Source organism: Thamnophis sirtalis, unplaced genomic scaffold, assembly GCF_051295495.1.
Source record: "Thamnophis sirtalis isolate CommonGarterSnake01/CBP01778 unplaced genomic scaffold, rThaSir2_p1.2 scaffold_7, whole genome shotgun sequence".
In the NCBI taxonomy this organism is placed as follows: Eukaryota; Metazoa; Chordata; class Lepidosauria; order Squamata; family Natricidae; genus Thamnophis; species Thamnophis sirtalis.
In genome coordinates, this window is record NW_028261387.1 from 51,125,313 (window position 1) to 51,152,682 (window position 27,370).

Consider the following 27,370-nt stretch of genomic DNA (forward strand, 5'->3'; position numbering starts at 1 on the left):
TCAACAGTAATGTCCTTTAAATGTAGAGTCCCAATTTCATGCCAGTTTCCTTTCCCCAAGAGATGGATAATTTACTGTGGACATCCTCCAAATTTTACCAAAATGGTAAGGATCTAGCAAAAGTTTGATTATTGACAAATAGATACTATACAGTTTTAGGAGTTAATTTCAGGAAGAGGGACCTATACTAGGCAGAATTGGCTAGTATAGGTCCCTATATATTTATTTTTGTATTGTATTACAATTGTATTTGTTTTATGACTGTTTGCTGCCCACTTGTCTGAAATAGGGAGCTATATAAAATAACTGACTAAAACTGTTTGTGTGTTTGAGTTGCCTAAGACTGCTGTAATAATTAAAAAAAAACTTGTGTTTCTTCCTACATTGGGATGGGCTCCATTCACAAAACTGCTTTAACTTGGACTCCTAATAAACACAACACATTTCTAGACGAGGCTATTCCTTCAGAATTGCAGAAATAAGACACACAAAGTTGGGTGGAATGAAATCTGCGGGGCAACATGGGGAAATATCTGGCTTCAGCTCCCTATCGTGTTCCCGGCTAAGTATGGACGTGTGAATCCAGCCACCATAGCGTAATCCAGAAACCAAGGTTAGCTGTGCACTGGGGCAATGTTGAATTCAGCCACTCTCAAAGCTCAGAAGAGGAAGGTGCGGTAGGAAACAGGTCCAAAGCTAAAATCTGGAACCGGGATCCTAAGCTACTACCTCTTTTGAGGCAAACGAGCAATGGAAGCGGGCTGCGGGCGAGTGAGCGAACGGGAGGGAGAAGCGTGTTCCTTGGAAACGGCATGGACGGCCGGCCGGAGGAGGGTTCTTCTCGTTTCCCCTCCCCTCCTCTGGAAGCCTGCAACGCCGCCGCGTGCGATCGCACCGACTAAGCGTCCGCCTCTTGTATACAGAGAAAAAGAGGAAGGGAGGGAGGGAAAACCGGGTCTGGCCTGCCCCTGGGGCGGGGCGGATTGGAAGACAACAGCCCGAGCCCGACAGAAGAAGCAGCTCGCTGCCGGAGGAAGCCGCGCCGAGTCCCGCGAAGCAATTTAGTAAGTGCCGCCGGCCGGGTCTTTCCAAACCTCTTGCTTAGGCAAACAGTAGCGGAGCGTCTCCCTTTGGGCTCTTGGTGCCTCCTTCCCGCTGTTCGCTAATTCTAACTCTGGGTGAAATTGACCTGCCTTCCGGGCTCAAGCTGAGGCCACTGGTGTGTTAATGGACGCCCCGTGAAATGCCCCAGCGACCTGAGGTGCCGCCGAGTAAACTTGTAGCTGGTGGGATGTTTTTTGTTTGGCAAGAGAGCGCAGACACGCGCGCGCCCCGGCTTGCTCTGTTGCGCGGATTTCGATTTTTATTTTCCGTCCTTCTCAAGACACGTGAACTCTGCCGGTGGAGAAAAAGAGCTCTTCAACTGGAAACCGAATTTGGGAAGGATGTTTGGGTTAACAGTTCCTGCACTCTCGGTTTGCAAACTCCATAGACGGATCTCTGTTCGCTGGCTATTTACTCTGTTTATGGATGTGTGTGTGTGTATGCGCGCGCGCGCGCGCGAACCCGCATTTGTACTGTAAATGAACAACACACTAGTGAAGGGAATCATTGATTCCCTTCTTGCAGTGTACAGATCGCCGTCTATAAAAAATGCCCCACGAGAATCAAAAGGTTGGTTAACCTCTTCTGTATATTGCCCAGCTCACTCACTCTGCCCCGTTTTGCAATATTCTGATTTCATCGGGACGGCAGGGAAGCGGCTCCTGAGAAAGGTGTTTTGTGAATTCAAAAGTGGGGCTCCAGTTCAAAATAGGCATTTGCAAAAAGGGGTCCCGTTTGCTCCCGAGTATCTCCCGGAAGATGAAGGGTCGTAATTGTGTCTTATTCGCTCACGCCCTAAATAAAATAAATACACATTATCCGGTTTTCTCCATCGTTCCCCGTGTTTTTTCTTTTTAAATTTGTGCGACTTTCTGTATGAGCAAGGAGCTATATCAGACTGCTTCTTGCCCAGACCTTCCTTTTTAGGCAGAGTTCTTAATCGAAGAGACGGAGGGGAGACTTTTAAAGGAGATTCAGAGCTACTTTCTCTTCTTCCCATTTCCTGTCCACCTCCTCCCCATCTTCTGACCAAAACAAAACGGCATATTTATAACTGACTAGGGGCACTGTCTCGCCAGCCAGTCTGTGGGGTTCTGTAATACAATGATTTCATAGTCAATGGGGGAGAGGCAGGGTGATGCTCTTGCAGTTGTAGGCACCAACAGAGGTCAGCAAGCATGTTATAAAATAAGCAGCCTGCCAAGAGGTTATTTCTCAGTTTACAAAGGGGAGAAGATCCAACTGTAACCTAAGTCTGGATTTTTTTTTTAAGAAAAGAAAAACTTGCTTTATTGAAGGAGGTGTCATTCCATACAAGATTGCACCCAGCAAATGTTTATTTGTAGGATCATCAAGCTCTTTCTAAATCACACAGAGTTTCAGCTCTTATATTTTGGAGACTGTTCTGTCAGTTTTGGCTCTTGCCCTTTACTCCACTTTAGTTTAGTTGCAGTATTATTTTATCCCAGTAATTTCAGGGTCTTTCATTTGAATGTATGGGATAAGAGTGCAAGAAATCTTATACATGATGTGCATTTCTAAGGGAGATGTAGGACACAAAACCATAAACATTTCATTGTTGTATGATAAATAAAAGTAATCCTGTTTTGTCTGTTCTATTTTTGGGTAGTGTCAGATAGTATTTAGAATCAGTTTTACAATAAGTGAATAACATTTGTCACCGAGCACTAATGCAGCCACAGTATTTTGGCTGAAGTTACAGAAATTTTGATAATCATCTATGTCCCAATTTTCTCTTCCCTTTTCTGCCTAAAAGATATTATTTTCAGGACTTGTATAATTAAAGTACTGAAGGTCTAATCCTATAAAATTAGTTAGGTATAGCAGAATAAACAGTGGCGTGCAATGCAACAAAATCCCAGTTTATTCTGGGTAGATGGACTGTGCCTTTGTTTATTATTTTAGACCTAAGTAGCACCATGACTCATGCGAATGAATAAAACCTGTAAGATGGAGGGGCATTCAAGTGTGCTCTGTACAAGAGACAAACTGATGGACATGATAACTATTGCTCCATTGCTCCAGGTTGGGTCCAATCTCTGGGGCAGCTGGGCATGTGTTGGAGTTTGTTCCATTTTGTTAGTGTACTCAGGTAGCAGTTTGTAGAATTGGATGGTCAATAATTGCAAAGTTCAAAGGAAGAATACACATACTCATTTAAGACACAAACCTGTTATATGGAATAATAAACTTGAAAGGGCATTTTCAACACACCTTATTTTATATATATATATATATATATATATATATATATATATATATATATATATATATATATATATATATATATATATATATATATACATACATACATACATACATACATACATACATACATACATACATACATACATACATATATATATATATATATATATATATATGATGAGATACATAGGAATTTTGTACATGTCAAAGCTTTTTGGTATAAAATCCCTGGAAAAGCTGTTCATAGTTCGGGAGAACCCACTGGAGTGGCATGAACCAGTGTGATGTAGTGGTTAAAATGTTGGATTAGGACCAGAATATCTAGCCTCAGCCATGGAGATTTCTAGGTAACTCTGGGCAGTAGTTCTCTCTCAGTTCAACCTACTTCCCAGGGTTCTTGTGAAGAATATTTGGAATAGGGAATGCTATATACAACTTGAGTTCCTGTAAAAAAAAAACCTAGAATATAAATCTAACCAAAATAATTGATTGCCCCTGGAAGGAGAAATCCATAGTATCCTTCGAAGCATAGAGCAGAGACTTGTTTGATACCATTCCTAATATTTCAAGTGTGCATCTCAGAATATTAATGTTCCAAACATGGCTTTTAATGTTGTACAATATACTTTACTCAGGTGCTGAGTTAGCTCGTTTTCGGGATCGCACCATAAAGGTGAGTGAACCTTGTAGTTCATCTTGGGCAGCTTTATCTGCCAATTCTTAGGATAAGCATAGCAAATTGAGACCTTCCTCAACATCATGTTTGAATTCACTTCAAATTTTCCTTAGTTTAATAGTTTCCAAAATCTCAGGCTAGGATCTCTTTGCTTTTATTGTTTTGCTAGTAAAAATATTTTCTGCATCACTACAGAAAAATTAAAATGGGTGGATTTGAGGCTTTGGACCTGCCATTAATGTTTGTGCCCCACAGAATTAGCATGGTTGATCTGGAAGTGAGACAAAAAGTACCTGGCGTATATGCTGCTTCCTAAATCCCAAACCTAACCTAAGATTGCATAGCAACCTTTTGAATTTAGTCTTTGCTTTCTGCAAGAATTATTATAATTTTATTTATTAGAATATCATTTTTTGCTATTAACACTTTTGTTGCTTGTCAGGTCTGCGCAGCTAGAGTCAAATAACACACTTCTAACAAGCAAATTTTGTTTCGCTTAGGACAAAGAAAACCATTTATTTGGCAATAAATACGGGTTTTTGCAGGCTTCAGGCATTTTACAGTATTAACCATGTGGAGAAAATAAGGTTCAGATTTATTTGTTGTTATTTTGTAAAGTTCTTCATTTGAGTATTGAAAATGCAAGGTCTTCCTAACTCTTCTCTTGAAGTAAACATGTACAGGGAATCCCTGCTTCTGTGAAGAAAAGCAGTTTGCACAACTGACGCATGTTTGTCAACAAAGACAGCTGCCTCGCATATTGTCCTCCTTTCACCACTATGGCATCTAGAAATATTCAGTGTGTAATGTGATACCATTATTCTGGGAGTTAACTACTACCCACTTATTGTCACTTGTGACATCTCATTCTGTCCTTAGGGAGCAGAAGAGACTCTTTCCAGTTGTGGCATCTAAATTGTGAAATCTCTTCCTGAGGCACTGTTGTGGAGTCAATCTTGACACTTGACTTTTATGGGCAGCTGCCAGAGCCCCAACATCTTGAAAAGGTTGGCTGCTTAAATCTGTCTTTATGTCCACTTAAAAATATGGGCCCATTTAATTGCCTCTGATGTGACATCATTATGGGAATGTAACATCACTTCTGATTTAATTGAAGAGAACTGCTGTTCGGCAGCACTACTAAACAAACTCTACCAGGGCTCCACATCATGAGTCTCGCACACACCTGAGCCATACCTGGAAATCAGCTGTGTCAATGTATCTTGTAAAAGATTCAATCATCCAAGCCAAAAGTATCTTAAAAGGTTAAATCATGAGAACCAGACCAAAGTTTATTAAAACTGAGACATTTTGTTATTCCTCCAAATAATTTCTTCAGTCAGAATGAAGATTTGGGTAGGCAGAGAGTCCGATAGTCATTGGAAAGAACCAATTCTTGTCATACAGATTGTGGAGAGAGGGTGTGTGTGTTTCTCTCCAAAAACGAAAAGCAACATGTAAAGAAAACTGTATTAATGGTTGCTCAGTCTTCCAGTCAAGGCATTGTTGTTTGTTAAGAGATTTGGAATGAGATTATGTATTGCTGTTATGTACTGAATGAGGACTGGTTGTTTTTCCAGAGCACCGGTTTCTCCTTTTTGTGTTTATGTTTTATATTGTTTTATAGATTTAAAAAGATTGTTTGTAAATTGTGGCTGGGTTCTGGTGTCATCATTGGCCACTGCCCATCAGATTAGCTCCCTTGCAATCACTTTTTAAAATAATTCTGCTCCTAGAACATTGGCATTCTCACACATAAGGTCTACATACTTCTAAACAGGGTGTTCTGTTTATAAGAAGCATAGTTTATGTGCAGAGTCATATATTATTGTCCTCTTGAGAAAGTCAGTGAGCATTTTCTGGGCTGTCATTCAAATCAATGGAAGCATTAACACAGTTGTTCCTGATGGCAACTGTAATCTGCTGTATTCCTCAAAATGCTTGCTATGGACATGGGCTATGGAATGGCTTGCAAGTTTGAAGCATACAATATATAAACGAAATAAATGTATCAGCAAGAGCTATTAGAGCAGTTTACCTGAGGAACTAAAGTTTCATATTATAATCACTCTGTACAACCACTGCTTCTCTGATGTACTTTGTACTGCCTGGTCCTTGGTGCTGTCTGAGCTTACTGGCTTTCTTGCAGACGTTTTATTACTAAACTAGGTAACATCATCAGTACTTCTCTGGGGACACCTATATTGTGAAAATGAGCCCTCTGATATAAAGTGTGGAGTAAACAACAAGCAATGTGAATACCAAAATAATCTTTGTGTACCATTACATTTTAGGTAGAACACTGTATTGACAGTTGTTTGTGGTACTGTACATGTATTATGTGTAATTTATGCCCCCACACTTTATATCACTCTTTCATGCTTAAATTATAGTTTCACTGAAAAGAGAAAAAAATCCTACATGAATTTTTAAACAATCGGCATAAGCAACTTGAGTATATTGAATTATGTTGAATATGTGTGATGATTTTAACTGGAATGATAGCTTCATTATGGGAAATGACAGTCAAAAATAGATTTCTAGGGAACGGGGGTTATGGTTGAAAAATGTACCATTTAGTATTTTAATATTGCTTCTGTGTTGTGAAAAAGCAGAAATGTCATTACATTTTATTTTGCAATCTCATTAGTTAATTAATGTAAGCCAAATTCCAGAAATTATATAGGTCAGTTATGGCTTAACATAGGCTAGGTCAGGGATGGAAAATCTATGACCTTCCAAAGTAATTGAACTATAACTCCCAGAGGTCCCAGCTAACATAGTGAAAAGAAATGTTGAGATTGGTAGTGCAACAACATCGAACCATCTCTCTGCTGCAGCACTAGAAAATACTGAATGAGTTTTGCTGCCATTGTTTAACACAGGTTCTCCATTCAAATTTCCTTTAGATAGACATTGGATTACAGTTTGCACCATCCCTAGTTCACATGGCATGTACATGGAGAGAATCGGGATTGAAATTCAGTATATTTGGAAGATATGATAGGTTATATATGGTGTTTCCAAATCTTGGCTACTTTAAGATAAGTGGATTTCAGTTTCCAGAATTCTACATCCAGCAAGGGAGTTCTTGGAGTTGAAGTTCACACACCTTAAAGTTGCCAAGGTTGAGAACACCCCCCCACTCCCACCTGTGTTAATAAATCACATTTATTGAAGCAGGTTTTATTGTTTCTCTTAGCTGCATTTTGTCTTGCTTTATAGTTTTCTCAGATACCTGTCAGAACTTAACCTAGTGTTGCATTGTCACAGCAAACAGCAAAATTTTGCCATAAATACAAGTTTTTATTAGCATAAACAAAAGCTGTCAATATTAAAATAAATTAGAAGAAAATAAAATCCTATATGCCTAAATTCACATTGAATCTTTACATGGGATAGTTAAAAGCCCTAGAAATTGTATATGCATAGCATATTCAGATAAGTTAGTTGATTTTGTGGTTTACTATAAGCTCAGTAGTCCATGGTTTAATGTAGTTATGTATCAATGAAATGAGTTAATTCATTACCCAAGTTAAGCAAGTTAAGCATCTGTGAGAATAACAGGGATTAGAAATTAGGTACATGGATTCCCATCTACATTTAAGTGGTTGAATCTGATCAGAGACTTTGGAAAGAGTCTGATGGGTTAGTTAGAGGAAGTGCTAATAAAAAGAGCAGGTTTGTAAAAGAAAGGACAGGGATACAGTTTCTGCCTTCTCCTCCTCCAAGATTTTGCCTCTTTTTTCCAGTTTGGTTATTCATATGTGACTTCAGTGTTTTCACAGTAGAATTCAGATTTCTTGTAGGATATCCATTCATGCCACATGGAAAACCTTTCTTAGACTCTACCAAGGGAACTTTTGCAGATAGACTGGAAGATGGGATTGGAAAGAGAGAGCTATTCTTAAAAAAAAATGTGTGGAGATTTTTGAGCAGGCTGATAGGAATTCTTTGGATTCTTGTGCAATTGACACTACAATAAATTGTCACTTATTTCAGACTATCCTTTGCTAAAATTGTATTCGCCTGTGACCAGATGTGTGTAGCCCACTTACAGATGCAATGCAAACCGTCCTAGCATAAAACTTGGCTGTTTAACCAACTGTTCCCTTCTCGCTAATTGCAGTCTTTGGTGGGTTAATGAGACAATGTTTTGTAGTAGTATATTTTGAGAGCTTTTACATCTAGTGTGAAAGCATGAAGACAAACTATGTTATATAGTGGCAAACATTTTTGTTGTGCATATGTATGGCATACATGTGACAACACTCTTACAAATCCGACCTTGCAGCTATGCATGGAAAATACTTGTTTGTGTGTGTTAGAAACATAATGTAAATAATGATCTACTCGAGTAAGCTGCAGACAGAGCAAGTACACGGGAGCTGAAATGTCTAGTGCTTGCTGCTTAACTTTGTTAGTTTACATTTCTTTCTCTCATATTTATATCATGAATCCAAAGCTATGAAATAAGTTTGATTATTTCAACAGCAGTTTTTGGTTGCATCAGTATTGTAGACTCATCCCGAATATTTATTTTGAACCATACAACCGAGAATAGTAGAACTTCCTGAAAAAGTTAGTATAAGATAATATTAGGGTTTATGAGACCTGAGCCCACTTCCTCTGCGTTAGAAACATGTAGAAAGTGAACTACCCGAGAGGCCAATAATAGTATGACAGTAAAACACATTAATAGAGAACTTACAGCATTCTGGTTTTTATATATTACAGCAAACCTGTTATTACATGGCTAAGGTGTGTGTATATATTCATATGTAAAGTAGGCTTGGACATTGCAAAGACAACTAAGGAGTGTCTTTGTACAGCTGCATGGTAACTGTATCCCTGTAATATAATTCCAGCGTGGCCTGGTTATCGAATAAGTAGGTTTTGCCCACATTTCTATTCTTTTTCCAGGTGTTTTACTTTATGTTTTCTGAAGATATTAATTATAGGTATGGATATAAAATTGAATCATTAAGGACATCCCCCAAATAAGGTAAGCGTATTTCTGACCCTTATGTGAATCTGAGAGGCAAGTGTAGTCCTTCCTTCACAACTGGGTCCATATTGAATAGATTGATAAGCTTGGTCTTTACATTGGTTGGGTTCATACATTGCATTAAATCATAGTGTGGTTGATTTTGTCTTAGCATACTGCATGAAGCCAAATCCAGTGGCTTGCAAAATATGGTTTAGCTTAGCCTGTTTTGTTATCCTTCCAGTTATGATTTATCCAATTCATCATTTTAAGCAAATCATGGCTTCATTGAGACTTCCTAAAATGCATTTATAGTGGGATTTGGTACCACTGGTCATGGTACTTTTTTGAATTGCATGTGAAGGCTTGAAGGTTTTATGTACTCCTTCCTGAATGGGCAAATGCAATTGGATGAGGCTGGGAAAAATGGGTTAGCATATTGGGCCCTTTTGAGTAAAGTCCCATGCAGCTTGATTCCCTCTACCCTACTTTTTAAATAGCTACATGGATCTACTGTTAAAGGTCACTATTGTTTCTGTGTAAGATAACATCAGTATTATATGGTCACCCCAAGTCAAACTAGAGATACTATGGAAATCTTGATCCAGTACTTGAAGACTGTAGGGCACGGAAAGGATGAAACAGGTTGAAATTAAATCCTATGAAGGATTATGGAGTTACTGTTTGTCTGAAAACCATATGGTTCTTTTTCTCCTCTAGTTATAAGTCTGATTGGGTGGCTTTTCCTCTAAAAAACAAACAAACAGGTCTGTAACTTGAGTATCCTTCCTGACTCATAAGAAGTGTCGTCTGGCCAAGTAGATTCCATGGCCAGGAGGGCCTTTGTCCAGTTCTGACAGATGCACCTATCCATTGTGGCAGGATTTTCCAACAGTAATTTATGACATCCAATGCTTGGTTGGACTACTGATGTATGGTGTTTTATATACATATAGCTGCGTTTGCAGATGGATTGAAAACTGCAGTTGGTACCAATGTTCCCTCTAATTTTTTTTCAGTGTGAGCAGAAAAGTATAGTGTTTGAGCGGCATATTTTCATGCCCGAGCACCTGAATTTTTTTCACAGATGTCACCTAAGACAACAACGAAATCAGTATTATTTGAAACTCAAAGTTATGTTTATTCAAGGTACCCGCTTAATTAAAAGTGTTATATAATATCAGTATCACTTAACAACGCTCCTGCTTAGCAACCAAAATGTTGGCTCAGAAAGTCTGGCATTTGAAGCACGCAAGTCTTAAAGCTGTTGTTACAAGACCCTTGCACCCCTAACCCTTTAGGGGAAAAAAACCCAGGGGTCTTCAAACCTGACAGCTTTAAGACTTGTGGACTTCAACTCCCAGAATTCCTCCCTGAGGGGAATTATATATTTGGACTGTTTCATAGTTACATTAGAGAACTACATTGTTAGAACTTAGCACAAAAGATACCTTTTATCTGAAAATCCAAATAGAATAAACCTGCTGTTATCCCAGAGCACTAATGTCATTTGTCCCAATCTGTTTTACGAGTCTGTATTAAAATAGATATAAATATTTTCACTAAATTTTATAGATCTATATTTCAGGAACCTATCAGACGTTAGGGCAAGATAAGAGTGGAAGAATGAATTTTGTTGCAGGTCATGGGGATTTTTTCAGTATCTTAAAAGTGGAGCGCATGTGCATTGAACTAGCAATACCCATTTAATAACAAAAGGAAATGGCTGAATTAAATTTGGTAAAGTTGCAAGCGAGCTGTAAAAAGCTTGTGGTTTTTAAAATCATAGAATCAGAAGGGATACTTGAGGTCTTCTAGTCCAGCCCCCTGTCCAAGGCAAGAGTCTTTATATCATCTGAGACAAATGGCCATCCAGTCTTTTGAAAACCTGTAGCAAATGAATTAAGATTCCATTGATTTTAATTGTTCTTACTGTCAGATTTCTCCTTATTTCCAGCTTGAGTCTCCTTCTGACAAGTTTCCATTGCTTCTTGTCCTGTCCTCAGGTGCTATTGCTGCCTCCTCCTCCTCCGCCTCCTCCTCCTCCAAAAGCACCAACACATTTGCTGCCCAGCGCTGCGGCTGAGGTGAAGCTGCCAAAGCTCCCGCTGGCGCCCCACAGCATTGGGCGGAAATCCTGCAGTGCTGTTGGAGGAGGAGGAGGCGAACCAGCCTGCCACCGCGGGCCACCGCCAGCCCCGCCGCTCTTCCTGCCCCCTTCTCAGCCCCACAGTCCAGCGGTCGCAGCAGAAACAGCCCCGGATCTCTGCTGCCGCTCCCCGCATTTTCTGGATGGGGTGTCGCAGGAAGGAATCACCTCTCCAAGGGGCCGGGGCTGTTTCTGCTGCGACTGCTGGACTGTGGGGCTGGGAAGGGGACAGGAAGAGTGGCGGGGCTGGCGGTGGCCGGTGGTGGCAGGCTGGTTCGCCTCCTCCTCCTCCAACAGGCAACAGCACTGCCGGATCCAGTTGTAGCCGCCTGCAAAACGTTTCCTTTACAGAAATCTCTGCGCGGCAGATAGAAACTGCTGCGCGGGGTTTTCTTGCAAGGTGCGCGGCCGCACAGCCGCGCACCTTAAAGGGAACAGTGGTTGGTACCAAATACTGAAGTGTGCTTCCTGGATGAAAGCCATTCAGCCTTATTACACCATGGCTGAAGGGAGGGTACATTTTGTCCAATTATTTAGTTACAATTCAAAGCCTTGCTTTTGACCTTTATGTCCCTTTATTCTTGGGTACCTTCAGGACCACCTTTTCCAAGAAGAACCATCCTGTCTGCTGTGTTTATCCCAGGAGAAGAAGTTATTCATATTTATCGAGAGAAATGAAAACAGTAGCAGTGTTTCTCAATAATAGTTTCCATTTTATGAAATAGTCTTCCTGTCCCTAACTAGATTTGTATAGATTTTAGCACCATTCCACAAAGTAGTGAAAATTAAACTGTACCATAGGGCCTTTGGTACTTAATCTTACCTATCTTAATGACACAGTAGTTAGTGTAATTAGGCATGATGCAGATTTTGCTGAATTAAGTAAATGATCTGTTGATATAGAAATTGAATGAATAAACAATAAAACTAACAAGACAAAGATCATGCTATTGATTCATATAAAACTCTTACCTTTCTTTTTCTCATTGAGAATAACTATATTTTTCCTTTCACTAGATTATGTGCATCTGAACAAAAAGGCCAGTTAAAGATGAGAATGTTGCCTCTAATGCCCTGATTTGTGAAACCATTTTAGGGGCAAAAGGTGGTAGCATGCTATTTATTTTGTTTCCTGCATGATGGATTGCGTGTGACAGACATAAACTACCTAACTGCCCAATAACTGGAATATGAATTCTTTCACAAAGTAACAAATCAATAGTTTCCCTTGACCCTCTCCCTCTTATTTGAAGAGCATCTTCTTATCCCTATTGGGTGAAATATCCCTGCTATTCCAGGATTATAACTGTTTACATCTCCAACCAGATTTCTTCATATGTTCTAATGGGTTTTTATCATTGATATCTTGGTGAAGAAGCTACTAAGTTCATAGTAGCTAAGTGATGGTGAAACTTTTCGACGCCGAGTGCCTAAACCGGAACGCATGTTTACGTGCATGTCTGCACACCAGAGCATCGGAAACCTAAAGACCAGCTGGTGCACATGCGCTTGTGGGCCACCTGGTCTTTGGGTTTCCAGCGCTCAGGCATACACGAAGACCAACTGGCCGATGCGCATGCACGCTCTGGAAACCCAAAGACCAGGTGGTCAGTACACGCATGCACCTGGTCTTTAGGTTTCTGGTACTCTGGTGTGCATGAAGACTAGCTGGCCAGCGCGCATGCATGCACCGGAAACCCAAAGACCAGGTGGCAATGGCATGCGTTCATACAGAGAAGGCTCTGCATGCCACCTCTGGCATGCGTGCCATAGATTCGCCACCATAGTCATAGAGTGTCTTTCATTTAATAGAGGAAGAAAAGCTGACTGAATTGGAAGCAAAAACATTTTGGAAACTTAACTGTGTTTGTGTTAACCCAATCCCCCCCCCCCAATTGTGAGACTTATCTCCATTCCACCATAAGTACAGATACTCCCTGCACTTTATCCATCTGCTTGAAAACCATATGTCCAAACTGGAACAGTTTCAGACTTAAACAATGGCCTTTAGTCTGATTTAGGCCTACTAATAACAGTAATAAAGGGATGGAATGTTGAGACTGAATTTTCCCATGTTGACTAGAATGAAAACTGATGCCAAAACCAAGAAAACTGCGGAAGATATTCAAGGCTTAGATTCAGGATTCTTACTGATCCCCTCACTATGGTGTGGTAATAAACTGGATTAGGTTTGCCTTCCTTTAACAAACAATTGTTGGTGTAAAAGTAAGGTAAACTCTTTCCTCAAGCCAAACTATCTGATGATTTATCAATGTCCTCAATTTCTAAGAATCTCAACTATCCTTTTAGATGGATGAAGATCTACTTTCTCATTTTTTTTAAAACAAAAAATAAAACTTCAATTTTGTTCTCTTCTTCCTTTGCTACTGCTCATACCCTTCAGCCCAAGTCACATTTTGAGACTCATCTCAGAACATGAACATTGGGATATGAATTCAAAATTCTCTAATATAAACACATTTTGATAACATAATGTATTCCTTCCATAAATTTACAGTAATGTGCTTCAAGAAGTAGTACCTTTCTAAACAAACTAAAATTTACCAGTGCATTCGTTGTTTAGAATTGCCTTGGGGAAGGGGAAAATATTTACTAGTCCCTTTGTGCAATCTACTGGCCTATAACCTTTTATGATGATCAACACAGCTCCTCTTGCACAGTTGGAGGGGGATTAAAGCAGTTGACTGGGATTTTACATGCATGGCTGAATGAGGATGATAGCGGTACTTCAGGGTCTGAAATTAGTGTCTGTTTTCATTGTAGGGAATTCTCACCAGGCAATATTTGGCAGTAAAAAATATCAAAAATAAAAACCAAGTTTCTCTTCTACTGAGACACAAAGGCTGTGCCATCTGTACTATGCTTATCCACCCCTTTCTCAAATGATCTTAATATTTAGACCCCAAGGACCAAATAATATTTTCTCAGTGTAGGGCAAATTTAAGTCCATCAGTTGTGAAGTGAAGGATTATTCCCCCCCCCCCCTTCACTGAATGCCTGGCATAAGATGATTTTTTTCCCCAGGATGAATATGCGATGTTTGAATAGAACCACAATTCTAAAAGTGTTATTATCTTGTGTAGTATGAGTCAAAACTATTATAACTTTCTTGCATATAAATAAAAAAGCTTTATTTACTTTTTAATGGAAAAATGCATACATTTACCAATGAATGGCAAATACATAATGGAAGAGGATATATCTGCATAAGCTTGCATTTTTTTCATTTATAAACCTGCATGTATTGATGGAGATTTAGAAATAATAACTATATAAATAGAAATTCAGTACCGTACATCTCACCACATTCTGACCGCATTCTGCTTCAACTGGTTAGGATACAGGCAAGCAGTATGTTGCCTTGCAAGATACCTCTAGATACAGAAAACAGCATGAGTGTCACTCATGTTGAAAGAGGGCTTTGATTGCCTTTATGAAATACTGGCCAAAATGTCCAAAATATACTGTTAGCAGAAGATGTTGCATATTGTATAACTAAGGCTGATGACATAGTCTGCACCTTTTCTATATTTCCATAACATTGGAGGCATAAATCAATTTTTATGGGCCTAGACTCAGCATAAACTGATGAAGTGCAAATCATTCTCATTCATAAACTTGTATGCCTGAATGTTTCAATCACTTTTTCTGTTCTTTTCCCTCTCAGCAAAATGTAACTTATCAAAATATTTTTCTTTCAGACCAGTCACATTCATTCAGAAGGTTGAACAGTCTTCCTTAAAATTCATTCTGGTTTTTCCATTATTGTCATTTTACTGGAGCTATGCAGCTTCCACTAGCCCATTCCTATTTTTATCTATATCTATAATAGCCTGAATGTTAGCCTTTTTTGTTTATTATCAATTTACACTTTCACTGCCCCCACATGATTTTTAATTCCACCTGACAAAAGCAGACAGTCATTCAGATCTTTTATGTCTTTTTATATCTATTATGTCTATTATTATTTTAAGGGGACGCGATGGCTCAGTGGCTAAGATGCTGAGCTTGTCAATCAGAAAGGTCGGTGGTTTGAATCCCTAATGCCGCATAATGGAGTGAGCTCCCCTTATTTGTCCCAGCTTCTGCCAACCTAGCAGTTCGAAAGAATGTAAAAATGCAAGTAGAAAAATAGGGACCACTTTGATGGGAAGGTAACAGCGTTCCATGCGCCTTTGGCATTTAGTATGCCGGCCACATGACCACAGAGGCATCTTCGGACAGCGCTGGCTCTTCGGCTTTGAAACGGAGATGAGCACCACCCCTAGAGCCGGAAATGACAGGGAACCATTATCTTTTATCCTTTTGCTTAATTTTACAAACACACAAAGTATTTTTCCTTTTTTGTTTTAATAGGTTAGTTTGTACTCTTTATCACTTGTCTTACATTTTAAGTTATAATTTTCCATCTGAAAGGGTTTTTTCCCTTCCAAAGTGGTTTGCCATTGCTTCCTTCAAAGGGCTGAGAGAAAGCAACTAGTCCAAGATCACCCAACTGGCTTTGTGCTTAAGGTAGGACTAGAATTCTCAGTCTCCTGGTTTCTACACTGATGCCTTCTAATCACTACCCCAAACTGGCTCGCATCTCAAACATACATGCGTGCGTGCGTGCATACATACATACATACATACATACATACATACATACATACATATATACATATATATATATATACACACACACACATACATACATACATATATATACATACATACATACATACACACACACACACGTACTTACATACATACATACATACACACATACAATATATAAATTGTAAAATTTTATTTTAAAATAGGATCAAATTATCATTTGGTAAGAATATTAGTTTTAAAAAATTCCAAGAACAATATTTGGTTTAAACAAAACCATGATATATTGATTGCATGTTGGTTTACACCGATAGAAACAGACAGCTTTTTGTATATACTAATAGAGTGTGGTTTGCATTGTTTTATTAATTTTTTGCTAAATTCAAAGTAATAATGAAAATAATGCACATCATGTTAATGCATTAACATTAAAGTGAAAATAATATAATAAAGATAGAATGCATTTGGCTATGACATTGTAACTTGGTTTCTTTAATTTTGACTTAAACCATAATCTGTGGCTCAACTGTTTCAAATGTCTCTCCATCTAGAGATTAGTTTCATCAAACTAACACATAGGTAAAAGTGATGATTAACAGATTTGGCTTTAATTACTCAACTCAGATTTAAACTGATTTAAGAATATTCTATACCAATTTCTCTTGACTAGAAACAGATGGGAAGTAAATGGAAATTGATCATAATGTGAGGAGAGATAGTTCAGGATAAAATCAATTCTAAACATTTTTGTTCACTTAAAAAATATCCGAGAAGAAAACAATGTTGTGTTGCTCACTGTAAGATAAAATCATTATTCCTTTGGATTCCTAATATGAGAGGCATTCATTTCTTGCATATAGATTATGATTATTGTCATTTCAATACCTGTGATGTTACTGATGATTTTGATGTTACCTGGCAGGGAAATGAAAGCAAGCAAACAAACAACCAAGCTCAGAAAGTTCAAAGAACTTCTAATTAGTTCAACCCTAAGCAATAGATATTCTCTTCTATTGGAATCAGGAAGAATATAATGCACGTAATTGATAATGGAATTGCATTAAATCATCATCTTATCACCACTTGTGACAATTGAAAGTAATACCTACAGCTAGTACATATGATTATAACCTGTAGAATTGTGCAGCTATATTTCAGTCTAACCTTGTATTTGTTTTGATTTTCTGTGCTAGAGGCAACATACCAGTAGTAACTGGAAGTGGGAGGGGGGGAGCAATCGTTACTACTTTGACATGTATTAAATATGCCTGTTGTATTTTTTAGACATCTTAAAGATCAAAGGTAAATTACTAGGCAATGATCTGCCAATCCTGATACGTAATCTATTTGTCTTGGCACTCCTTTTATTTCTTTATGTATACTGAGTTTCTGTAAACGCAGTAGGAAAACACACACACACACACACACCACCTATGAAAAGGATATAATTAAAGTGGCATGGGAAGTCTGTATGGAATGAAATAGGTTTTAATGTTATCTATTGACCAGTCGTTAAGGTCAGCTGCATTACACCACTCTGTCAAAGAACATGGTAGGTAGAAAAACGTTGGTCTCTGCCCAGAGAAGCCTACAATAGCAATAGCAATAGCAGTAGACTTATATACCGCTTCATAGGCCTTCAGGCCTCTCTAAGCGGTTTACAGAGAGTCAGCATATTGCCCCCAACAATCTGGGTCCTCATTTTACCCACCTCGGAAGGATGGAAGGCTGAGTCAACCCTGAGCCGGTGAGATTTGAACCGCTGACCTGCTGATCTAGCAGTAGCCTGCAGTGCTGCATTTTAACCACTTGCGCCACCTTGATAACAGAATGATGTTAAGAAAATGAAGGCAAAGATTAAAAAAAGAAAGGAAAAAAACATGTCTCTACACCTCTGCACCTGACTGGAACTAGACCATGTGATGGACTTGTGGGTGTGGGGCAAGTTCATGAACTCTCAACTGGGTGGGGGAAACCCAGGAAGCTCAGATTCGGGTTTTCCCAGATGTACCAACATGACTCTCTTAATAAATTGGAACTTTGAGCAATACTTTGCCTTGGACTCTGATTTGAATTTGGATGTTATTTGGAATCCTGACATTTGCATCTTAGGTAACAGACTATTCTGAAATGAATGTATAACCATGCATGTACAGAAGTGCATAGCATTTCATTGCTATCTGTCCATCCATCCACCCATCCATCCATCTGACGTCTACAAAGATTTTATATTAAAATGTTCATATGGAAACTGTTTTTGAGAAGGGCTTGAATACATTTCTTAGGGAAACGTATCAATGAAAAAGGGTAGTTGAACAGAGGATCTTTAGAGACACATGGAGAGCAGTCTTGGGGAATCCTGGGTAGATAACGAAGTATCAGATCTTCTGCTACTTCTAAAGCCTGTCTGTTCATGCCAGAAGTTGAGAGAGCAGTTTTGTTAAGCTGTTCGGCCAAGTATTAAAAAAATAACTTATATTAATGAGGAAGAGGGGGAAGGGGAAGTGGGGGGGAGAAGCCCAGGAGCCAAGGAATCTGACCTTGGTGCAATTTCAAAGAAGGGAAAATTTTGTGATCCTGCTGGACCAAAGCTGCTCTGTCCTTGGAATGCCCAAGGCTAGAGTTATAAGAGCCATCCATGGATGTAATTAGAGCCTCCAGGTGGATGAGGTCTCTATGTTGATGGAGCTCCTGTTTCCTTCTGTGCTGAGGTTATCCACCCTATTCTAATCTTATCTGGAGGTTAGAATTGCTCTCTCTCTTATTTAAAATATTGGAAGTTAGTTATATTTTGCCTTTCCAATAAAAATTCAAGGTAGCTTAGAGAAAAATATTAAAATGCAGTTTCCATTTTTTGTGTAATCCTTTCTTAAATATTTTTGTTAAATAAAAGATTAAAAACGAATACAAACTGATATAAAGTGAAAAAAAGAAAAGAGGAAGAAATTAAAGAAAAAGATAAAAGTGCAAGGAAGGACAAAGAAATAAAAGATACAAAGAAGTGGCTTCTAATTTTTTTTACAACATTTTAAAGTACAATTATAAATTGAACTCTGTGGTTACACTATAACTCTTTTCTCTCTTTTTCTTTCTTTTTCCTGTACCAAGTCTATAAAGAGTTGCTTCTTGTGCTGAAAGCCACAAAGGGGATTTTCAGGCACAACCTCAATTTTTATTCCATATTCTCAGTATGGCTTGTCTAACATAATGATTCTAAAAATCCACATTAACATTGTTGTACCACAAATATCCATGCCACCCAAATCTCTGGTCATGTCCTTCTAACTCAGAAAAAGCTTTCTGTTTTTCAGCAAAACCTACTCTTTCATGAAAAACAAACAACAACCTACAAAATACAATTTCAAGTCTGGGGAAACCAATCCTCCTCTTCCCCTTGCTTCTTGTAGCACTTTATGTTTAACTCCTGTTTCCACCCCCCACCCCTAAATTTAGATGTATCTTTTTGCCATTGTTTAACTGGTGCATCAGTTGTAAAAACAGGTATTGTCTGAAACAAAAAAAAATCATTCTAGACAAAATATTCATTTTTATCACAGAACTTCTTCCCAGCAATGACAATTGTAGTTTCTCCCATCTTAACATAACATATTAAATTTCATTCCATGTATTCACACGAAATAATATATTTGAGTTCATATTTGATCTAGTGTCACCAAGATATTTTACCTTCTTCTCAGTCTTAAAAGACAGTCAATTTTGTTCAGTCCCCTATTGTTATATTTTTGTTAATATCTCATCTTCTGCTTATTAATCCTGAAACTTGCTAATGCATCAGATTCTTTTAATTTGCCTATTAATATTTCAATTTTCATTAAAAGGCAGTTTTCATACTGTCGCATACTTGTAGCAGATAAAATAGGGGAGGTAAAACAGTTTAAAACAAAAAATTAACAAGTGACATTACAAAAGAAAATGTTTAATTTGTATATTAATATTTCAATTCTCATTAAGAGGTAAGAAACTTCCTGCGATTGGAAGTTAAGGAATAGCCTGGCTTTGTCTACAGATCACACAAATTGATAATTCTTGGAGTGGTAATACTAATATCTTGGAAGATCATAATATGTTTGTAGAGTCCATGTCAACATACAGAAAGGATGAATTTTGGATATTGGAAGGACATATGGAGTGTGTGGGTGTGTGTTCCACTTCCATTGCAATTGAACTGACTAAACCTGGCTTGCACATTGTATGTTGAATGCAACCCCCCACCCCCAACCAAACCCATTTATGGCCTTAGTTCTTTTGAAGCAATTGACTCCAAGTCAGCTTGGAGACAAAGACAGCTGTATCTCTTGGGAACATATCATACCAGAAAACCTATGTCAAGGCTGGGAGCCAGAATACATCACCGTGGGGGGCAAGTCTTAGAGCTACTTTTAACACTTTTCACTTTTGTGGATATAAGCTGTGGAGGAGATGCAGAAAATTGCCATGTCTTTTAAAAGAACTCAGCATGACCAGGAGCCCAGCGGGGCTGCTGGCAATAAAAAAGGCACCAGTCTACCAAAGTAGTCCCAGCTGAGCTCACTTAAAGTAAAGTGTCACCTTTAAAGAATACTAGTACCTTTCATGCTGAGTCAGAAAGAGACATTTATGGGGGTCTTCTGAGCAAAGGGGAGGAAAAATTGATTAGTGGGGACACAAGGAATATGGATTCTGATGGTGCAAAAGCTTTCCGGCACTGTTAGCCAGCAAAGTGTTCTTGCTTATAACTTGAAATCTTAACAGGCAACAGATATATATGGTTGGAGTATTGGTTCTGCTTTAGATTCTCAGCGCTTCAAGTATCAGAATCTTTTAAACTACAAGGAATATTCAGGGATTTGCTTGCCCCTTTAGACTTGCAGCAACATGATTTAAATGCAGAGCATTTAGTGGTAATACTAATAAATGTATATGCCATCTTACTCCCAGTGACTCTGGGACTTGATTCTCTAGTGAAAACTAGCTTTTTTGAGGCTCTTTTTGTTGTTACACTTAAAAGTTGGTAGTCCTTTATATAACAACAGCAGCAACAACAGCAACAATAACAGTTGCACAGAGATGGAAAGGCTTACAAATTCCTACAATGGAAGTGTGGATGCTGAAGTTAATGGAATTAGCTGAGATGGCAAAATTGACTACTTTGATTAAAGAAAAAACTTTGTCCAGCTTGGTTTCTAATTGGAGACCGCTGTTGAACTTTTTACTTGAAACTGAAAGAAATGAAATTTACATTTTGGGGTTTGACAATTACATCCTGTTCATGATTATGTAAATACTCTATATTATTATAAGGTAATGTATTTTATATTTATATCTGTGCTGAAGAAAGTTGGAGGTTACTTTTTTTAAAAAAAAATTCTGCACTTTTAATTTTTCCTTTATTTCTGACCTTTAATTTCCTTTTTTGTTTCTTTCTATTTTATCTCTTGTTTGAGATGTAATAAACTTTTTTAAAAGTTGGTAATCCTTGAATAATCAGAGACCTGTTTAATTAGCTTTTTTCATAAAGTGCCACAGAACTATTTGTTTTGTTTCAGTTGACTAACAATGCCATAGTTTTGGTAAGCAACATGTCTCCAATTTTTCATTTTCCTTGCTGTAGCACAGCTTTTTGTGGTCCCTTTTCCTGTTCTAGACACTGTTCCTGACCTTGTAATTCTACTAATCCATTTTTATGCCAGTGTAAAAAAATTCAGTTTAACTTACATTGCAGTGCTAACCTGCAACACTACCAGATCCTAGCCCATATTTTTGACAAATTATAATGCTTATTATGACAGACAGGGGGTGTTTTTAAATATATGGTGAATAATTAACAGTATTTAATGTAACCAATGTATAAATCAAGGTAATGTTAAGATTAAATGAAATACCATTTTGGTGTTGTTTTGATCCTATTCAAAAAATGAGTTGTGTTCACATTTTACAGCATGACTTCTGGCAAAAGACTAAAAGATGAAATCTGGTTCTCAATTCTGTTTTGTGCAGCTCAACGTGAGGGGTATTTGAGGTGATTAGTGCATCGCATCTTGGAAGATATCCCAGATCATCACCACAGTCCTTAAAAAACACCCCTCTGTAAGTCTTTAATTAATTAACTCTTTTAAGTCTGCAATACTTCAGTAAGCCCTGTTGATCGCCAAATAGAGAAGTATGTTCACTGCCTTGAGTTCTTTATAAAAAATAATAAAAGCAGGATAAAAAGTATTTAAAAAATTGTGGCTTCTTGAAAAACACGAGGTTAAGCAAATGATGGCCGCATGATATGTGAACCAGTCAACGGTTTTCTGAGTAGACATAGATGTGATTGCACTGTAAGGTTACTTGTGGATGGGAGAACTGGCTTGTTGTGGCCACTTTATGAATTTCAAACTGGGGACTTCCTCATTGTGGTGTAATCTGTGTTATATTAGTGTAGACAAAAAGTTCTATTCTGAGGTGACCACCTCTGAATGTGCACATTCTGCTACAGAGACCTTGATTGCTGCAGCTAAACATTTTAAGATGTTCATTGGCTCAGTGTCCAATTGCAAAAATAGCACTAAACACTTCCACTTATGATTCTCTCCCACACTCTATTATGTGTGCCATGGGTTCCCCAGAACAAATGCCTGATATCAGCATTGCAGATATCTGGACTTAACAACTGTGGGCCTCTGCTTTCAACAGGTTGACTGAGGAAGAGGTGGCCAAGGCAGCTTGTTGGCAAGCGCAGCAAGCAGAACATGCAGGGATAAGTAAGGGTGGACTGTGAGGAATGAAGTGGCGGGGGAACAGGTGCCTTAGGAACCCTAGAGACACAAAGAGCTGTTTGTCTGTAGACCCAACACTGAAGAACAAAACACATGCCATTCTTTCAAACTTTAGGGTGGTTTGTGTGCAACTGAGAGCCAGTAAACAATAGAAAGGCAAAATTTCCTTCCCTGAAAATTCTCTTGGTTTATTGCTGTGCAATAAAAGAAACTTAATTTTCTACAAAAACCTTGGGGGCCCTTTCGTGTTATCACCCAGACACCAAAATAGAGAAGAATTCCTCAAATAGATAGAAAGTATAAACTCACACCCTACTCCCCTCAGCAACCAGCATAAATTGATGCAATTCTTTTGGTGAGTAGGAGTTGGAGTAGAAGACAAATCAGTGATAAATCAAGACAGTTATATTAAAATACCCACTACATCTTTGCTGTGAACAGTTACTTAAAACAGACTCAGGATGAAATATCCTTGATGTGGAGAAAGTGATTAGACCATATGTCTTTTTCTGCTAATCTTATTCACTTTTTCTAACTTGGTACCCTCTGAGGTTATAATTCCAATTATTCCCAGTCAGCATCTCTTTCAAAGGCATCGATTTGGAAGAGACTGATCTGAGATATCTTCTACATAAATTAGGTTTATGCATTGCACCAAGCCAAAAGATGATGGATTTGGTTTTGCCATAGCATGTCATATGAAACCAACCATTTTGGTTTATTATTCATAGCTCAATGTGCTTTGGGAACATTGCCTTCCTGGACTTTGCTTATTTGTTGCTCATAGTTGGATCTTTTAATTTTTCCTTACATAAAATATTTGAAATATTGTAATGTTTCTGTAAGCAAGTACAAATGCAATGGAGGTCTTGAATATGAATTTACCATTGCAGGTGCCATGGAATGAAGCAGCAGAAAAAAGGTAAGACTCCCTCAAAATGAGCTTGACTTCTAGTGGTTACACATGGATAGGTTTGTCTGATTTTCTTGACAATTTGGAAGTGGTTTGTGATTGACTACTTCTAGATTTCTTTGTTTGTTTCACCTCTCAGTCCAGACTGCAACTAGAATTCAAAAGGAATCTTTGTGGAGCTTAAGGCCAGCTCTAATGCGGTCTCTGTCTCTCTTTTGTAGAATATTTTTTTTTCCAGAAAATGAGTTGTACCTTAGAGGCATTTATGTTCACACATTTTTATTAAGAAATAAAGTAGAGTTTTTTCCAGGTTTTGCTCAGCATAATGAGAGAGCCCATTTATTGATTTTTGTAAATTCTGGGTTATAGTATAGCATCCTGTAGGAGCAAATCAGAATAGAGCTGGAAGGGACCTTGGAGGTCTTCTAGTCAAACCCCTTTCTCAAGCAGGGGACCCTATATGATTTCAGAGAAGTAACTGTCCAGTCTCTTCTTAAAAACCTCCAGTGATGAAGCACCCACAATATTTGAAGGCAAGGCAAGTTCCATTAGTTAATTGTCCTCATCGTTAGGAAGTTTCTCCTTAATTCCAGATTGCTTTTCTCCTTGATTAGTTTCTATCCATTCTTTCTTGTCCTACACTATTGTGCTTTGGAAAATAAATTTGACCCCCTCCTCTTTGTGGCAGCCTCTCATATATATTGGAATACTGCTATCATGTCCCCCCTAGTTCTTCTTTTCTCTAGACCAGCCAAACTCAAATCCTACAACCATTCTTCATCTGTTTTAGTGTCCAGACCTTTAAATCATCATATTTGCTCTTCTTTGCACTTTCCCCCAAAGTCTCAACATCTTTTTTTGTAATGTGATGACCAAAACTGTATGCAGTATGCAGTAAGACCAGGTGTGGTCTTACTAAGACTTTATAAAGTGGTACTAATACTTCATGTGATTTTGATCCTCTGTTTATACAACCAAGGACTGTATTAGCTTTTCTGGCTGCTGCTGCACACTGCTGACTTATGTTTAAGTGATCTCCCACCAAGACTTCAAGCTCCCTCTGACAGTCACTGTTTTTGAGCCAGATTTTGCCTGATGTGTACTTGTACCTTTTTTTTCTTGCCCAGGTTGCTTTACTCCACATTAAATTTCATGTTGTTGGAGAGGGCCCATTGTTCAAGTTTGTCAAGATCTTTTTGGATCCTAGCTTGTCTTCTGGGGTGTTGGCTATTGCTGCTGGCTTAATGTCATCTGCTAAGTAGTGGCTTATTCAACCAACTGTGGTGTAGCATGATATGAGAATTTGGGCTTGTGTTGACTTTTGTGTCTTATATTATGCTACCACAGTAAACTTATTTTTTTGAAGAAAACACCTCTGTTGAGCCACTCCTATTCTTATTTTAGTTGGAATGTGTGTTACATTTACATTACAATCAATAAACAAATGATTGACATTTTCTCTATGGAGATGCCCCTTAAATGGGTCATTAGTTCATCTAAATGATGTCTCCGTTTTAGGAAATGGTAATTTCTTCCTTTCGCCTCATGTCCTTGTCATGACTAGATGCAGTGTGAAATGGAAGGAAATCTTCCTGGATTCAACACTTGAAAATGTTGAATTGTGACAGCTTCCCTCTTGTTCCCGCACCCCAGCTGCTTAAAGAAAAAAAGCAGGTGTAAAGTACATACATTTTTATGAAAATGAAGGCAGAAAGAATAGTTTTCTGTTTGGTTGGATTTAACAATCCCCTGACAACCTTCATTGAGGGGAGTTGCCATTACAGCAGTTTATGTGTTTCAGGAATAAATGAGACATTAGGTCATGTTGTATTGTTTTGTCCCCATTGTGTTGTTTCAATTATCTCTCCTTCTAGACAAATGCCCTAGTCATTCAAATTTATCTTCATCTATTACTCTTTGACTAGTTTGATTCTGTCTCACCGAATGTAGCTAAATACTACTTTGCTGTCTGTAGTGTTTGCCATAACTTATCATAAGTTTTCAGATGCTGTTGTATTCAGACAAATTGATTATGGTACTTTTTTTTTTTAATTCTATTTAGTGTAATTAATTATTCATATTTAGCATCCACAGCTCTGTTACTGTTTTAAGAAGAATATGCTTTATATTTTAATTTACTTTGAAGTGGTCTATGACACTAATAAATTAAGTTTAAAATGTTTGAATGGTCACTATTAGCAATTTAGCAATTTAATAAATTTATATGCCGCCCGAATCCCGTAGCACTCTGGGCGGCTTACAGAAACAAAAATAAAAGTAAAAGTTAAAATAAAGAAAAGATACAATTTAAAAAACAACACACCAAACATTCCATTTAAGTGGGGCAGGAACTTGATCAACAGCCCCAGGCCTGCCGGAATAGCCAGGTTTTCGTGGCTTTTTGGAAGGCTGAGAGAGTGGGAAGGGTCCGGATCTCTACGGGTAGATGGTTCCATAGGGCCGGAGCAGCTACAGAGAAGGCCCTCCCCCGAGGGGCCGCCAGCTGGCATTGTCTGGTCGACCGCACCCGGAGAAGGCCCAACCTGTGAGATCTTATTGGTCGTTGGGAGGTATGTAGCAGGAGGCGGTCTCTCAGATATCCAGGTCCTAAGCCATGTAGGGCTTTAAAAGTAATGACTAGCACCTTGAAGCACGTTCGGAGACCAATAGGAAGCCAGTGCAGCTCACGGAGGATGGGTGTAACATGGGTGTATCTAGGTACACCCGATATCGCTCGCGCAGCTGCATTCTGGACCAACTGTAGTCTCTGAACACTTTTCAGGGGCAGCCCATGTGGAGCGCATTACAGTAATCGAGCCTTGAGGTGACGAGGGCATGAGTGACCATTTGAAGTGCCTCCCAGTCCAGATAGGGCCGCAACTGGTGCACCAGGCAAACCTGGGCAAAAGCCCCCCTGGTCACAGCTGACAGGTGATGTTCTAATGTCAGCTGTGAATCCAGGAGGACACCCAAGTTGCAGACCCTCTCTGAGGGGTGTAAGATTTCACCTCCCAAGCTAAGGGATGGAATGTCTGGACTATCCTTGGGAGGCAACATCAATAGCCATTCGGTCTTGTCTGGATTGAGTGCAAACTTGTTCGCTCCCATCCAGACCCTGACAGCCTCCAGGCACTGGCACATCACTTCCACCGCTTCGCTGAGTTGGCACGCGGCGGACAGATACAGTTGGGTATCGTCCGCATATTGATGATATTTAATCCCGTGCTGGCATATGATCTCACCCAGTGGCTTAATGTAGATATTAAATAGGATGGGAGACAGGACCGAGCCCTGCGGCACCCCATATTTGAGGGGCCTAGGGATCGACCTCTGTCCTCCGACCAACACCGACTGTGACCTGTCCGAGAGGTAGGAGGAGAACTACCGTAAAACGGTGCCTCCCACTCCCACCTCCCATAACCATCGCAGAAGGATACCATGGTCAATGGTATCGAAGGCCGCTGAGAGGTCAAGAAGCACCAGGATAGAGGAATGTCCTCTATCCCTGGCCCGCCAGAGATCATCGGTCAGCGCGACCAAAGCAGTTTTGGTGCAGTAACCAGGCCTGAAACCCGACTGAACGGGATCCAGATAATCTGCTTCATCCAAGGTCCGTCGGAGTTGAAAGGCCACCACCTTCTCAACAACCTTCCCTACAAAAGGGAGGTTGGAGACTGGACAATAGTTATTAAGGATAGCTGGGTCCAGGGAAGGCTTTTTAAGGAGGGGTCTTACCACCGCATCTTTCAGAGGGTGCGGGAAAGATCCCTCCCGAAGAGAGGTGTTAACAATTCTCTGGAGCCAGCCTCGTGTCACCTCCCTGCTGGTCGAGACCAGCCAGGAGGGACATGGGTCCAGTAAGCAGGTGGAGGCACTCACCGTTCCCATGGCCTTGTCCACTTCCTCAGGAGCGACAAGCTGGAACTCGCTCCAA

The 27,370-nt window shown here is 39.1% G+C and overlaps 1 protein-coding gene across 6 annotated transcripts in view; it reads left to right on the forward strand.

Annotated features, from left to right (window-relative positions):
* Nucleotides 1-972: 972 nt before the first annotated feature.
* The window catches only part of SOX13 (SRY-box transcription factor 13), a 64,829-nt gene continuing 38,431 nt past the window's right edge, over nucleotides 973-27,370 (forward strand). For 4 of the 6 annotated variants that reach the window (XM_014076248.2, XM_014076246.2, XM_014076250.2 and 1 more), the window contains exons 1-3: nucleotides 991-1,064; nucleotides 21,760-21,849; nucleotides 23,417-23,445. The gene's annotated coding sequence lies outside the window, so the exon portion shown is untranslated. Of the gene's footprint in view, nucleotides 1,065-21,759; nucleotides 21,850-23,416; nucleotides 23,446-27,370 lie in introns of all 6 variants that reach the window. The other 2 variants (XM_087720005.1, XM_087720006.1) reach the window with 2 other exon arrangements.